Source organism: Tursiops truncatus, chromosome 19, assembly GCF_011762595.2.
Source record: "Tursiops truncatus isolate mTurTru1 chromosome 19, mTurTru1.mat.Y, whole genome shotgun sequence".
In the NCBI taxonomy this organism is placed as follows: domain Eukaryota; kingdom Metazoa; phylum Chordata; class Mammalia; order Artiodactyla; family Delphinidae; genus Tursiops; species Tursiops truncatus.
In genome coordinates this window covers 9,305,463-9,322,156 of record NC_047052.1, presented here as the reverse complement: position 1 = coordinate 9,322,156, position 16,694 = coordinate 9,305,463, and the positions used below count along the sequence as shown (strand labels likewise).

The window sequence follows — 16,694 nt, the reverse complement described above, 5'->3', positions numbered from 1 at the left end:
AAACTGGGGACAGGGGGACCATCCATCCCTACTTCTGAAGAGTCTTCACAATTGTCTCTATCACAGCCAGTATTACCGTAGAGTGTTACTACATTATGTCCTCCTCCTCACAGATGATAAAACTGTAAACAAGCATAGAGTTGAAGGGACTTTTCCAAGGTCACGTGGCGTGTAAGTGGCAGAAGTCTGTCTAATGCAGGCTAGCTTATCCATCTCAAGAAGAAAGGTATGCCAAGGAGGATGATTACGGAATCATCACGAATGTGAACACTTGTAATTACTCTTGTAATTTTCTTTAAGCTCATCCCATGGGGTGTTGTGAAGCATTATTAGATTGTGATTATAAATGTATTTGGCCAGGCATTTCTCTTTTGCTCTGTGGCTGCTTCTTCTCTAGAGGACTTGGCCTCTGGAGAAACCATCTTTCCTAAGTTCGTTTGCTGGAGATGAAGCTCTGGGAGCATCACTTCCCTTCCCAACATCTGTGCTTCCTTGGTCTGTAAAGTCGACGGATGAAGCTCAATGACCTTCCAGGGAAGAAGGCATGCAGGCTGATTGCAGACAGCCTGAGATCAATGTGCAAGTTACTGAGTAGCCATTGTGATAGTTACTGAATGGACGAATGAATGAATAAACGAATGGATGGATGAATGACTAGGTCTTCTAAGACTTCCTAGATAAGTAATTTGAGGAAACTGGCCCAGAATGTCTAAGCCAACATTCTCATGGCACACACCGGTTTCTTTCTTCACCCTTCTTGGATGCCATGTTCTTAAGGTTTTTTTCTCTCCAAATAAATGGTTTTTATTTAATTCAAATTCATTTCATGTGTCAACCAGGCTTTGAATTTCTTTTTTGAAAGCAACTTTCCTTGCATGCCCTTTCTTTTCCCCCCAGTTTTATTGAGGGATAATTGACCAGTAAAATTGTATATATTTAAAGTATACCGTGTGATGATTTGATATATATATATACATTATGAAATGATTACCACAATCAAGTTAATTCACACATCCATCACCTCACATCGTTACCGTGTGTGTGTGTGTGTGTGTGTGTGTGCGTGTGCAAGCTTAAGATCTACTCTCTTTGCAAATTTCAAGTATATAATACAGTATTATTAACTATAGTCTCCATGCTGTCCAGTAAATCTTCAGAACTTCTTCATCTTATAACTGAAAGTTTGTACCGTTTGACCAACATCTTCCCATTTCCCCTACCCCTCAAGCCCTGGCAACTACCATTCTACTTTCCGTTTCTGTGAGTTCAATTTTACTTTTTAGATGCCACATATAAGGGATACTATACAGCATTTGTTTTTCCCTGTCTGGTTTATTTCACTTATGAATGTTTTAATTATAACCAAAAACGTGGAAACTGGGCATTTTAATGGGTGACCACAGCCTTGACGCAAATAAATGCATTGTTTTGGTTATGTTTTTTTGAAGAAGAGAAAAGAGGTCTTGTCCCTCCTGACTGGGGCCTCTGAGTTGGGCAGCGCGGACGAGAATACCTCTAAGGCACCTTCTTGTAGATCATGACTGGGAGCTGTACTAGCTCAGCCGATGGGTACTAACTGCTGTGTCCTGCAGTGTCCCTTGTCTGCTGGGGTGATATTGCTGTGCCCGGGGATGAGTGCTGCCCAGAAAGAACTCACTGTTTATACTGTCCAAGAATGCGCAAGCAAAAAGGAAGCCTTTCCTTGGAGGACTTAATCCCAGGAGTTTGAGGAGAGAGTCTTAGACATTTGCTGAAGGTGATACACAACGTGGTAGGTGGCCCATGACCCCAGGTTTGGGTAAAGCAGGACTTTCCACTGTGCCTTTGAACCCTGTCCTTCTATACAGGATGGGGGGTCTTGTGATACTGCTTATGTTACGGCTGCATGATGATATAGAAAGAGCAGGGATGTTCTTCGGCCAGTATCTACCAGGGTGCACTTACTGGTATTAGAATATCAGATGCTTCCACACTCTTTGACGGACAGTCCTGCCTCACGCCCCTCGGGTGCCCACATACCCCCAGGATTCCTGGGTGATTCGTTACCTGAAGGCGTAATGCCTGCTTTGGTCGGGGAAGGGGAACCTTCAGAACCCTGCTCCAGGGACAGGACCAGCGTCCATTCATATTGGTCAGTGCTGTCTGCTCGCTGTGTTCAGTGTCGTCGCTGATCAAGGACGTGGGAAGAATTGCCGAAACACGACGGGTTCCCGTCCCACTCCACCACTTAATAGCCTTGGGACCTCGGCTTAGCTCCCTGGGTCTTTCCTCCTCTACCTACTGGGCATAGTGATAATTACTACAGCATCATGGGATGGTTCTCAGGACCAATTGAAGAGGAAAACACATACCAAGAATAACACTTTTCTGGGCCTCCCTGGTGGCGCAGTGGTTGAGAGTCCGCCTGCCGATGCAGGGGACGCGGGTTCGTGCCCCGGTCCAGGAGGATCCCACATGCCGCGGAGCGGCTGGGCCCCTGAGCCATGGCCGCTGAGCCTGCGCATCTGGAGCCTGTGCTCCGCAGCGGAAGAGGCCACAGCGGTGAGAGGCCCGCGTACCGCAAAAAAAAAAAAAAAAAAAAAAGAATAACACTTTTCTGGCGTATCATGGGTCCGACAGAAATGGTCACCTTTCAAATTTATGACAAATTCCCCCTGAGAAGAGAAGGCTTCACTCACAACTCCTGTGTTTGAAAAGTCTCAAAACTCACGCCATCTTCAGCCTTCTGTTTGAAGAAGGGAAGGACAGTGGGAAGTGGGGGGAGAGAATATGTGCAGCAGAGGCGAGGATCCCAGGAAACCTGGACCTTGACAAATAAGGACGTTGAGCACATGTGCTTTTTCTCCCTTTCCAGTCGGCCCCATTGCTTCAGGTGGCGAAGCAGATGTCACATTTGTGAACAATTCTGTTCACTTTTAAGACTCAGTTTATTTCGTGTGGATTTGGAACAAAGAAAAATCAATGAGATGAACAGCTTTGGGAGGCAGAGTGAAGGCAGTTGAGAAAGGACAGAACTCCATAGGAATCGTAGAGATTATTCAGGAGGCTGTGAAGTTTACTCAGCCTGGAATTCTAAAAAAAAAAAAAAAAAATGATTAGTTAGGCAGTAGTTTACCTTAGACCATGGACGTTAGCCAAAACAGACTGTCAAACCCAGGAGAAAAGTAGGGGGAAGGGATTATTTTTAGTGTTCGGAGAAAGCTTTAATATTCCCGTGAGAGTTTTGTTAGTCATTGGCACTCAGTACCAATTGGGTAAATTTTAGGGTTTTGTTTTTTTTTTAACACCCTTCAGTGTCACCCTGTTTGTTAATTCGTTTTTCCATTAAATCACAGTTCAGCGACTTCTTTACCTAGATTTAAGGTAGTGGGGGCCAGGAATTAAATATAAGCTGAGAAACGTAGCCCCAGGTCATTCTCAGTTCTTGGTAGTCTTCACCCACACTGAACAGTGCTGACCTGTAGCCAGCAGGATCTTGCAGAAATCAGAGTATGTGAATTCTAGGCTAGGCCATGAAAGACGCTGATGCTTTGGCCTTACTCTCTCTGGGATCATTCACTCTGGGAGAAGCCAGCTGCTGTGCTGTAAGGACGCTCAAGCAGCCCTGTGGGGAGGAACTGAGACCTCCTGCCAACTGCCATGTGATGAGCCATCTTAGGAGCTGATTCTCCAGCCTCGCCAGGCCTTCAGGTGACTGCAGACCCAGCTGTCATCTTAACCTGAACTACATTTGAGACCCTGAACCAGAACCACCAAGCTGAACTGCTTCCACATTTCTGACCCACACAAGCTGTATGAGATAACAAACGCTTAAAATTGTTTCAGCCCGCTTAGCTTTGGGATAATTTGTTACACAGCAATAGATAACTAATACAGTTGGGAAAATGATCTTTAGCTGCCCAGTCAGAGTCCAAGTTATTGACTGTTTATTCAGTACTACTTAGTTCCAAGTGAATGAAAAGTGAGTTAAATATTGGGTCTCCCCCCACCTGCCCATTTAGAGTGAGGTTTGCTTTGGCATGTGACCTTGCTTCTGGACCTCTTCCCTGATCGGTTTGTAGTGTGAAGTGTTAATATGGCAAAGACCGTCCAGAGCCCCAGCTGCATGAGCCTGTGGAGACCGTTAAAGTCTACAGATCGTTAAGGTTGAACTGTTTAACAAATAGTTGGGTTAATCCTGTCAAAGCGCCGTATTATATATATTTAAATTTATTTTAGTGTACGTCTTTCTAAAATGTACTACCCGCTTCTCTGCCGTGTCAGACAGAATACATTTGGTAGCCTTGGTGACTCTGGATTACTTATTGTGAGGTGTGTAGGGTGACTCTGAAGCCAAAGGGGCAAGCGGCACCGGGCATAGACACACCCTATGGATAAGGATGCGGACATTCGCCCCTGCAGCGGCCCTGGAGGCCTTCTCCATGCCCTCTCCTGTGCCAGCCTGTTGTCTGCTCTTCACCCATTCCCTGAAGGAAAACATAACTGACCTCGTGACCGTCAGAGCCCCGTGCTGTAGTAGACCTTCTGCTGAACGGTTTGGCTGCCCCTTCCCAAACTTGTGTCAGTCTTCTCCCACCTTCACGATGTTCCCCTCTTATTAGTTAATTAACGTTTCAAACTCTTAAGATGCAATTAATACTAAAATTTATCTTTAAATCAATTCAGAGTTTCATTAACTTTGTTTTAAAAGGAAATTTTCTCTCACCATCATAAAGGGAAAATCAGTATGACTTGCCAAAAAAAAAAAGAGAAAAAGATAAGGATGAAACTACATACCATGAAAATAGAACAATATTGTTAATTCCATGTAGCTGTTATTACCAGAGAAGATTCTAAGCCCAAGGCCTGTCTTCTCTTTGTGTAAATGAGACTAGCAACTTGCAGAGAGGCATTGAAGATAAACTCGAACCAAACTAAGATTCTTTTCAATCGCAAGGATTGATCAAGACAGAAGGAATAACTGTCTCATCGAAATGGTTTAGTGTGGGGTCCGTGAGCCAGCTTTGCTCATCTGTAGCTTGGTAGGCTCGGTCACTGCCTCAGATCCGAAGCAGGCTTCCCCCAAGTGTGCTTCATTTGCGATGCCAGTGTCTTTAGACTTGTCGACATCATTCCAAGCATCACCTCTGCAGATTTGCAGGGTCGCATCCACCTTGGGTACTATCCGCTTAGCTTGGCGATTGAGAAGTCTGTCTTTGGTTCAAATCCTGTCGCTTCTCGCTGTGTGATTCTGAGTCAATTGATGGACCTCTCTGAGCCCATTGGGAAATGGAGACGATCGTATACATTCACCAGGTTATTGTGAGGGTCAAGGGTGATGATGTATAGAAGACACTGGCGTTTGGTGTAAAGAGGATACGTCTAAGTTGCCCTAAGTGCGTCGCTCATTATTTGAAGATTCTGTGGTCAAGTTTTGGGGAAAGAATCTTCTTCCCAGACCTGCATTTTCTCTCTCAAAAAAGGCAGAAAAAGCTCCTGGTGCAAACGAAACCCAGGGCCACAGTGTAGGTGTGTTGAGTCCCCAGTTCTTGTTGCCTCCCTAGCTAGGAGTTAGGACAGCTGCTTCTATTTGTGTCAGTCACTGCATTCCCACTTTCGATTCAAGACCGTACAAGTTGTTTATTGTTGCCAACAGAACATTCCTGGCTGATCTGAGTACTTTCTTCCATGAGGACATCGTGATGCTTAGTGCTGATTAAGGGAAGAAACATGAAGAAGTGTTAGAACAGGTACCTTTTCATGTAATGCCAAGGGATTTTGAAGGAGGGCAGGGTAGGGAAATAAGATGGTGCCAAGCTCATTGAGAAGTGAATTCCTAAGAGTGAATTGACTGTCCCTGAAGAGCCAGGCCGGATGCAGTGTTCTCCTCTGTTCCTAATGGGCAGGCTCTCTTCTTCCATTCTCATCTCTCTCTGTTCCTTTTTTCTTTGCTGCCATTAAGGATGGAGCCCTTCGTGATACCCCAAGCCAATGAGAATTTGGTTTCTAAGCCTCTTACAAACTGTATCTACCACAGGCAGTGGGTGGAGGGCACCTGCTGACGAGTGAGGCACTAACCTGGGTCCTCACTGAGTCTGGACAGTGAACTCTCCACCAAGTCCCCATTCTGTGGCTGAGGAAATGGAAACTCGGGGAGGTTAAGCCACATGCTCACAGCCATTTGCAGAGGCAGAGCAGAAACGTGAACCTTATTAATTTCCTACTGCTGCCGTAACAAGTTACCACCGACTTAAGTGGTTTAAAACAACAGACCTTGATTATCTCACAGTTCTGGAGGTCACAAGTTTGCCGTGAGTCTGACAGAGCTGAAGTCAAGGCATCGGGAGGAGCGGTTCCATTTGGAAGATTGAGGGAAGGACCCGTTCCTTCCACCTTCCGGGTTCTAAAGGCTGCTGGCATTTCTTGGCTCCTGGCCACATGCCTCCAATCTCTGCTTCTGTCTTCACATCTCCTTCTCTGACTCCGACCCTCCTAGCTCCCTCTTACAGACCCTTGTGACTACATTGACACGCCTGAATAGCTCAGGATAATCCCTGTACCTCGAAGTTCTCAAGTTTGTCCCACGTTAACGTCCCTCTTGCCACGTGTGTATCATGTTCGTAGGTTCTGGGGATTAGGACGTGGGCACCCTTGGCGGTACGTTCTTCAGCTTAACACACTCTTCCCAATCTCACAAGCAGGAGGGGATGCCTCCAGCGGCCTGGGGGTTTTGTGTCTGCATCTCCCCTCCAAGAACAGATATGTGTCCTTGTCTGTGGCCAACGCCAAGATCCTGGCCTCAGGGTCCAACACTGTGCTTCAGACTCCCAGGTCCAGGGAATGTACTTGGCCTGTGTAGGACGTGAGACTTCTTGAGGTGAGGTGCCTCGCACGCCTGGAAGCATGATGGGCTAATGAGAGCCTGGGATTATTTCTTGTTCTCTTCTGATCACAATTATTACATTTTCTTTTCTGTTCCAAAAAGGTTTTCAACTGTGTTTCTAACATCACTACCCAAGAGGTTAAAAGGCTTATCTTTTCCGGACTTGGCTTGTATTAATCCATTAGCAGAACAGGTCAGAGAGAACAGCCTTCATGAAGTCTCATCTGCTTGTCTTTATTAATCTGTTTGGATTTTCCTGGCCCATTTCCGCCTAGGTTTAAAAGACCAAATGAGCTTTCAGGGAGAACTCTTTAGGATTTTTTTGTTTAGTTTTACTTGTCGGATGCCCTCTCGGCTCCCAGACCAACACACACGCCTCTAGTCATCAAGGAGAAATTTGCATTGGCTAAGTCTGTGGTTGGCCTGCTGTTTTCCTTTCTTCTTTCAGCTACCCCCAGAGTTTCTCTGTGGTTTGTGGTGGGCTCACAGCTCTTGCCGTCAGGACTGTCACCGGTCTAGACAAGATTGGTTTGTTTGGAGCAGCTGACACTCTTGTGACATCTGGGTCACCCCTGTTTAGTCTGAGAAAAAGTGCTGATCACCTCCTTGGGCTTTGGAAATCTCGATGGTTGGCATCTCAGGGTCCTCTTCAAAATCCCACACTCCTTGTTGAATTTAGGTATTAACCCCCTCGGTATGAGGAGAAAGAATTATCAACAAATTGGGGAGGGAAATAATGCAATAAAGCCAGCCCAAGATAGGCTACCTTAAAAGGAGGTCATTACTGCTTTATTTCTCTCTCTCTGTGTGTGTGTGTGTGTGTGTGTGTGTGTGTGTGTGTGTGTGTGTGTGTGTGTGTGTGTGTGTGAGAGAGAGAGAGAGAGAGAGAGATGGAGGGAGGGAGGGAGGGAGAGGGAGAGAGAGAGAGGGAGGGAGAGAGACAGGAGGCAAAATACAATGTAAGAAAGATTCTAGAAACCCTACAAGGAAGACCAATCAACAAATAAATGTCAAGGGAGTTTCTCAGATTGAAGAACTATCATCCCTGTTTGGTGTCAAATCTGCATTGGCCTTTTCGCTCAAGTCATCTGATTTAATCCCCGCGATAAATACAAGGTAGGTTCAGTTGTTCCCATTTGATAGATCAGGAAACTGAGGTCAAAAGCAGTGAATTGAAATCGCAGAGTCAGGAACTTCTTCCGGTAAGAGCCAAAGGCAGCTTTGTCGCTGGACTCTACCCTTTCATCTCCCACCGCTCCCCGCCCCCGCTCCTCCAATCCTGGTCTGTAGACCACCAACGTCAGCGCTGCAGTAGTCGTTGTTGGAGATGCAGAACCTCACGCCAGGCCCAGACCTGCTGAGTCAGAATTCTGCATTTTCACAAGCTCCCTGGGTGATGTGCCTGCGCACTGCAGTTTGAGAAGAGCTGTTCCCCCTCCACCGCCGCCTCCAGCTGAGTTGAGTAGACGGTAATTGAGCATCGCCTGTGCACTGAGCCTCTGGTGGGGCTGCAAAGACAGACAATAAGACCCAGCCCGTGCCACGAGAAACTCAGAGCCTAGGGCAGCAGACCACCAACCCTGTGGGAGTGGCAGTGCAGTAATAACAGTAGTCACAGGGTGTTCAGAGAACACAGAGGAGGGGCGATTTACCAGGAGGACTATCTGTTGATGCTTATTCCTGACCTGAGTGGGAGGCCATCATTGACTGGTTGAGAACAGCAGCTCTGGATTCACACTGTCTGGTTTCAAGTCCTGGTTCTGCTACTTCCCAGCTGTGTGATGTGGGACAAGTTACTTAACCTCTCTGTGCCTTAGTTTCTGTATCAGTTTCTATATCTGCACAGCAAGCAAGTACTATTATGGTTTTAGGGGAATCATAATAGTATCCCCTTGTTGTACAGATCAAATGAGACGATATCAACACTGGGGAGGGACCCAGCACAGTGGCTGAGACTCAGCTTAACATGTCAGTTGTTATTGAAGGCTGAGTACACAACAAACAACAACAAAAGGCCTGGAAGGGTTTATACAACAGATGAACAACAGCTCTCCAAATGCAGAAGCACAACTGAGTGTGACAACTGGGAAACACACTGGAACATTTGCATTCCATAAAGGGGTATTTCCCAAGTACCTACTCTGTGCCAAGCACCGTTCTAGGCTCTGAGGATATGAAGTTAAATTTACAAAAAACAGTTCCTACACTTGGAGGCCTCACGGTCAAGGGCCAGAAAACCACTGGTCATCTGACATCAGCCATATGTTTACACATTTCCCTCCAAGTACCTCTTTAGCTGCGTCCCACCAATTCTGATACATTGTATTTTCATTCTCAGTCATTCGAAATATTTCCCATGTGATTTCTTCTTTGACCTTCACATATTTATTGTAGCATTTACTCATTTGTTTTCAGCCCACCCAGCACTCACTGAATATCTGCTATGTACCAGGCAGTGGCCTAGGGACAGCTTCTGACCTCAAGCAGTTCGTAGCACAAAGAGGCAGCCACCGTCTAGTTGGGCGAGACAGACAGGAACTCGACTTTTTTGCATAGAATACAAGAAGTCTCTGTTCCGAATCTCTCAACCCCAGTTTCTCTGACTCCCAAGTTACTTTTCACTGCTCGACTGCCGCCTTTGAAGCTAAGCCTGTCCTAGTCACCCCTGTATTCCCAGCACCTAGCACCGCGCCCTGCACACAGTAGGTACCTATTACAGTATTTATTCAACAAAGTTGTTGTTTGGTACTCATGCATTTTGTCCCAGTTCTTTTGGTTATTCTCTAAACCCATCTGATTTTGACAAATGTCTCTAATATTTAGTTAAGATATATCGAAATCATATTTGTTAACACAGTGAAGCTGTCTCTCCCCGCGCTAATTGTCCTGCAGAGTGGTACGTTTGTGTGGGATTGCGCAGACCCCAGCACCCCAAGACTCGTGTCTGTTTCCTTTACCACTGTTGAGTCAGAGAAGCCCTTCTCTCCCTCTGCCTTCTATCCATTGTGGGCTGGGATGTATGTTTGGGTGTCTGCCCAGATCACGCTTGGAGTGGCACCTGCTGTACAGGACACGTGCAGTATTTGCTCGGAGGGATCCAGAAGTGGCCATCTGAGTAGGATCAGCTGGTGCTCCAGGATAAAAATCGGGTCACCATCTTTGCTGAAAAGTCGCCGTGTTTCTCCTGCTCTCAGCAGTTTATGGGGCGCCACATTGCTTTCAGTCTTCCGGCCCTCGCCTGTTTCGAAATGTGGCCGGGTGTCGTTAAATAGCTCCATGTTCCTGCTAGAAAGCGTTGTTTCGGTGGGAGCGGGGCTGCCTTCTACCCCAGCCGGCATTCCCTTTCATTCAGCGTATCCGAACTCGGCAAGTCCCGATTCTTAGTGGAGCCTGACCCAAGATGCCTACTCCTCCAGCCCCACTTCTCGGCAGGCATTCTTATCCTCTTGTTGGAGGGGAATTCATTGTTCTGGGGAGATGCCTCTTGTGGGAGTGGGTTCGGGGGATCATAGCTGTTTCTATCCAAACCAGTTACCTACTTACAGAAATTGCATCCTCTCCTTTCTGCCTCTTGCCCTGACATACCTTCCATTGTTCTTCCGTTTACTTAATCAGGCATGCAGAGTGGAGTGGTGAATAACAGGGTGGGTTCAAAAGCCATGCTGCCTGTTTTGATTCCTGGCTCCCCCACATTACCTGTGATGACCTTGGACACGTTGCTCGAGTCTGTTTAAGCCTCACTTTCCCCATCTGCAAAATGGTCAGGAACATGGTAAACATTGTACAGAGATCTGATCTCTTGCCATTGTTGTTCACAGTAAAGATGTATTGGGTGGACTTTGGGGATAGCAGAGTTCTTAAAGAATTCACTTTCACAAATGCCAATGTTTAAGTATCTAGGTTGTGCCTTCAGGACATGGATATCTGCTTAAGAGATCTAGAAACACTGAAGGTTCTAAGTAGAGTTGGATCACAGCAAAGGAGAACGTTAGTTTTCACTCTGGCATTTACACCAAAGAGGGACTAACACAGAGAGAAACCAGAGACAAAGCTAACCATCTCTGTAGGAGAAACCACTGCACCGTGCCGACCCTGACCTGGGATGGTGGAGCCGTAGGGGATGGCGGGCAGAATTCCTGGAGGTAGCAATTTACCTGACTTGGGTGCTACTGGGTTATAAGTAGTGAGGGGTGTCTGGGGGTCGTGGTGATGGGGAAGTATGACAAAAGTATGACTAGAGCCAAGAACCCTTCTCTGGGGGAATACAGCTGTGGAGATGCAAGGCCGCATGGAAAAGCTTAGCAGAGCATAGGCACGAGTTGTCCTGAGCAGTTCCAGAGAGGTGGGCTGGAAGGCGAGCCCTCTGCGGTCAGAGGTCCAGGAGCCTTGCTGCCTGCACTAGACTGGGAGGACCATTTGGAGGGAGCATCTCAGAGGCATTTAGGAAACCCTTAGAAGGAGGGCTAGGGTTTCCTCAAGAGCGCAACCCTAAGAACACCATAGGCAGGCATCAGAAACACCTGGAGGGTTATTAAAACGCTGATTCCTGGGCCGTGCCCCCAGAGAATCTGATTCAGAAGAGGCCCATGAGTTTGCATTTCTAGCAGGCTTCTGGGTGATGCTCAGCTCCCAGCCCCCGGAGACTGCACCGTGAACGGTGCTGCACTAGACCGTGCCTGGCCCCTCGCAGCCCGCTGAATGCCTCTGCCGTGCGCCCACAAGCTGCCAGAGGGACGGCGCGTGGGGCTGTGGCTTCACCTGTACCAGCCTGCAGGCTTATCCTACCTGCCTCCTGCCTGATGTGCCTCTCCCATTTGTCCCGCTGGTCTTTCTGCTCTGGTTTATTCCTGTCCTGCACGGAGCTGTCTTTGCTGGTCACCAGTGAGGATCTGGTTGGTGGTGTTCAGACCTTTCACCTCTCCAGGACTCATCATTCCAAGCCCATCCACTGTGGATAACACCTGTGGCCAAGAGGTTGCATGTGCCCGCATAGATGGTCTCCTGACAGTTTCTGGGATGGATCCTGTCTGGGGCCGACTCCACATGCCAGGTGCAGTAGATTAGACAGACCACATGCCTTGTCCTCGGCCATTTCCCAGGATGTTCTAGAAAGGATTCCATCAAGGAAACTTGAATCACCCTGCTGCTCTTCATCCCGCTCAGGTGTTTGCCATCCTTATTAAAACGTGCAGAGGCCTCATGGGTGAGCTGTCTCCAGCCTCTAAGAAGAGGAATCCAATTAATCGAGTTTGTTAGCATAGCATTGTTTGTAAAGTAAGAGTTAACAGGCCCACAACAAGGGCCTGGCAATATCTCCCATGAGACAGTACATGGATTTTAGTGCTCGTGTGTGGCATCCGTTATTTGAATTGTGGTAAAATGTACCTGATATAGTATTTATTAACCATTTGTAAATATAGCAATCAGTGGCATTAACTACATTCGCAGTTTCGTATAACCGCTAACTATACCTCAAGCTTTTTCATCATCCCAAATATAAACACTGTACCCATGAAACAATAAGTCCCCCCTCCCCCTTCTCTGCAGCCCCTGGTAACCTCTGTTGTACTTTCTGCGTCTGTGAATTTGCCTTTTCTAGGTATCTCATGTAAGTGGAATCATACAATAGATGTCCTTCTGTGTTTCATTTCACTAAACGTAACATTTTCAAGTCCTGTACATATTGCAGCGTGTATCAAAATTTCATTCCTATCTATGGCTGAATACTGTTACATTGTGTGTATATACCACATTTTGTTCATCCATTCGCCTGTTGGTGGATACTTGGATGGCTTCCACCTTTTGGCTTTTAACTGAATAATGCTCCTATTAACATTAGTGTACAAATATCTGTATGAGTCTCTGATTTCAGTTCTTCTGGATATATATCTAGGGATGAAATTGCTGGGTCAAATGGTGCTTATAGGTGTAACCTTTTGAGAAACTGCCCAACCGTTTTCCATAGCAGCCGTACTGTTGTATATGCATTCCCACCAGCAGTTTATTCTCCATCGTCCTCAGCAACCCTTGTTATTTTCTGGTTTTTGTTTTTTACATTTACTTATTTATTTATTTAATTTAGGCTGCGCAGGGTCTTAGTTGCGGTACGCGGGATCTTTAGTTGTGGCATTGGGCTTCTTAGTTGTGGCATGTGGACTTCTTGGCTGCAGCATGCGGACTCTTAATTGTGGCATGCACGTGGGATCTAGTTCCCCGACCAGGGATCGAACCTGGCCCCCTTCATTGGGAGCCCGGATTCTTACCCACTGGACCGTCAGGGAAGTCTCTGTTTTGTTTTTAAATAGCCATCCTAGTCGATGTGAAGTGATATCTCGTTGTGATTTTGATTTCTAATGATGATGTTGAGCATCTTTTCATGTGCTTATTGGCCATTTGTGTATGTCCTTTGGAGAAAGTGACACCCGTTCTGACACTCAGATGCCTTTTTATTTTTGCTACAGTCCAGCGCCATGAGTTTCTGCTGTGCTAGTCTCTTCTAGTACTGTTTAGATTTGGAGGTAAAAAGGAAACAGTAATTGAAATAGTTGTTATTTACGTCAGGGGGTTGGTATTAAATACCCTTGTGCTCTTTTCTTAGCTGTATTATATTCTTATTATGGGTTTTACCAGGTAATCGTAATTCTTGGCTTCGGGATTTTGTGGCTTTCTTCTTGGTTTATTTTGTAAGCAGACAAGTGTGGCCAGTATGATTCTGAAGCTACTGGGCTATAGGAGAGAAACAGTTGGAGGAGAATGAAATTGTAATCAAACTGAAAAATGATCGATGAGTCAAAAAGAAAAAAAAAAAATCCTTTAGAGCTTTCTAATCTCCAAATAGTTTTTCTTTAAAATATTCTGAGGTTCTGAAATTAACTCAGTAGATTGTAGTTCATCACTCTAATTGCTGAGCATTTTAATGATCAGGCATATTTTATGCTTTTGTGAAATGCTCATTTCCCAGCCTACTGGTAGGTCTTTGTGTAGCATGGGAAAATGAATATTGACACCAGAAATATTAGGTGCTGACCTAGACAGGCTTTCCAGTCAGAGAGAAAGGAGACCATGACCTGCCGCCACTGTCCAGAGGCAGGAAACCGTAGTGGTACCAGCGGTGTGGGAGTGGTACATGGTTTCCATCCTGCTTTGATCATCAGAATGAAAACAAGCCCCAGAAGTTCCAGATTTGGTCCAAAGATGCTTTCTTTCCTCTCTCTGCCTCTGCCTACGTGGTTGTTGTCGTTTTCCTTCGAGTGTCGCAGGGCCAGGCACAGACTTTAGGCTCTGACATTTAATAGTGAGATTTTTCAGTATTGCGCATAGTTGGTGGAAGGATGGAGTGGTTAAATGGAAGGCATGGAAGGGCTTCGAGGAGATGAGTGGGTGACTCTCCCTGGAGTGCTTACTGCATCCCTGGTGCTGTTACAGACCACGATGCCGCATGGAATTGGGGGTCACTATCTCATCATCCGCCCTCCTTCCTTTTCTCCTTCTCTCTTCACCTCTTCTTCTTACCCACCTCCGTACCAAGGTTTGTCGACATGTCAAACACATGGTAGTGAACAAAGAAGTAAAGATAAACAAAGTCTTCAGTAAAGTCGTAAAAACAGCCGGTGACATGAAGACGCAGACCTGCCTGCATTCTGATACTGTAAGTCAGGATTCAATCAGGAGACAAACCACACAGTGATTTTAACAGGGGAAGTTCCATATAAAGACGTATGAACTACAGGAAGGACTTTTTGGCGCCACTGAGAGAATACAGATTTGGGAGCAGCCATTGCCCCGGGGCTGAGGCAGCAGACCCCAGGAAGAAACAGATCAGGAAGAGGGACCCCACTCCCCAGGACTGGGGTCAGCCGGCCATGGTCCATGGCATCGCCCAGAAGTTTTCGGTGGGGCTGCATGAGCGTGGGGCTTGTTGAGAAGCCTTTCTCCGTGGTGCCAGGGAAGGCTGCCTGTGGGTGGTACCACTGGAAATCGGCCAGTGGGGATGATGTGCTGGGAACTCTCCCTGGGGGTGGCGGGGGTGGGTGGTAGGAAGAAACTGCCCATAGGGGAGGTGCCTTCTCAGAGACCAGACCGGACTCCTCCAGTGTCCCCCCGCCAGCGCCCTCTACTGGAGATGCCTAACGTGGTGCCCCATGGTGGGGGGAACCTCCTTGGTCTCAAGCAGGGCAGTGGTAGGTGGGTTTGGTGCTGAGAGCTCACCTCTCGAAGGCTGGAGCAGATGCTAATAATCGCACTTGGAAAATAAGCAGAGTGGTGGTGATAAGGAATGTTAGGTGTGATGTTTTATAGAGAATGTTGCGGGAAGGTGACGTTTGAGCAGAGACCTGAAGAGATGATAGGCTGGTGGCAGAGCGTTCCAGATGGAGGGGACCGCAGGTGCAAAGGCCCTGAGGTCAGAGCTGGTGTGGCGTGTCTGAAGAGCAGCAAGGAAGGCAGCTGTCGCACGGCGGAGCTGGGGAAGGGGTGAGGGGGGGCCTGGGCATTAGCGTTCGGCCAGAGCAGCCGGGCTCAGAGAGATGGGCTTCCTGCTGCAGAGCCCCGAGCAGAGATGTGCCGTGAACTGACTCACACCTCAGAAGGATCGCTGTGGGTGCTGTGCTGAGAGTGGGTGGTGAGGGGTATGGGCAACGAGGACTGAGGCAGGGACTCCAGAGGCACGTGGCGGTGGCCTGGGCGAGAGGGGGCAATGGCAGTGGTGAGACGGGGTCGGAGGCTGGCTGTGATTGGAGGGTGGCTTTTTTTAGTGGGTTGGAAGTGGGTTGGAGAGAGAGGAAGGCATCCACGAGGTTGGTGAGATCTTGAACTTGAGTGACTGAATGAATGTCCTTGCCGCCAAAACCTCTGAAGAACCTCAGTGTCCAACATAAGTATGTGTTCAAAAGCGGTTACCATTCTCCGCGGGGTGATGAAGGAGTTTTGGAAATAATGGTGATGGTTACACAGCATTGCAAACGTATCCCAGTGCCGCTGAACTGAACGCTTTAAAATGGTTGAAATGCCAAATATCATTTTATATATATATATATGTGTATATATATGTATATAGATGTGTGTGTGTGTGTGTGTGTGTATATATATATATATCTCACCACAATTTCAAAACCTACCAAAAAAGGTATTATGGAAATTATGCGTCTTTTCAAGGGATTAATAGTGTACCTGGGTCTCCTCATTGGTGATGTTACTCTTGATCGCTCTGTCAGTGTCTGATGAGATGTCTGATGAGTCCTTCTCTGTAAAGTTACTAGCTTTCTGTTTGTAGGTGATAAATACTTTGGAGGGGATTTTACCAAAAAAAAGAGAGAAAAAAAAAAAAAAAGGAGGAAGGTGGTCATTGTGATCGCCATGGCTATTAGCAGCTCGTCCCAGGCTTCTACCAGCTGGGACTTAGACATGATTTCAGCCCATTTCCCAGGTGGGAAACTGAGGCTCAGTGAAATTAGTAACGTGCTCAAGGTCACACAGCTGGGGACTGGCTAGATTGTCGACTCCACGAGGACAGGGTCTTTGACCGCTGTGTTCGCCAGTGTTGACCCCAAGCGCCATGCACAGGGCCCCTGCATATATTAGGTGCTCAGTGGATATTCGATATATGCATAAGATGGAACCTGGATGTACGTTTGCGACACCACAGCTCACCCCTCTCCAGCTGCTGGTCTGTCATTAATGAGCACTGCCCATCCCAAAGATTTCTGGAATGTCCAGCTGTTTGGTAGCGTGGAATGAACTCTCCCACAGCCCTGCCCAGGACAACGAAGTCAGTGGCCGCAGACAGCCAACAGTGGGCTTTCCCAGTGGCACCCCTATGCTGTTCAAGACAGTG

At 47.1% G+C, this 16,694-nt stretch overlaps 1 protein-coding gene across 3 annotated transcripts in view; it reads left to right on the top strand.

The window, feature by feature from the left end:
• WWOX (WW domain containing oxidoreductase) overlaps positions 1–16,694 on the top strand; it is a 973,868-nt gene that overhangs the window by 556,775 nt on the left and 400,399 nt on the right. The window lies entirely within an intron of this gene.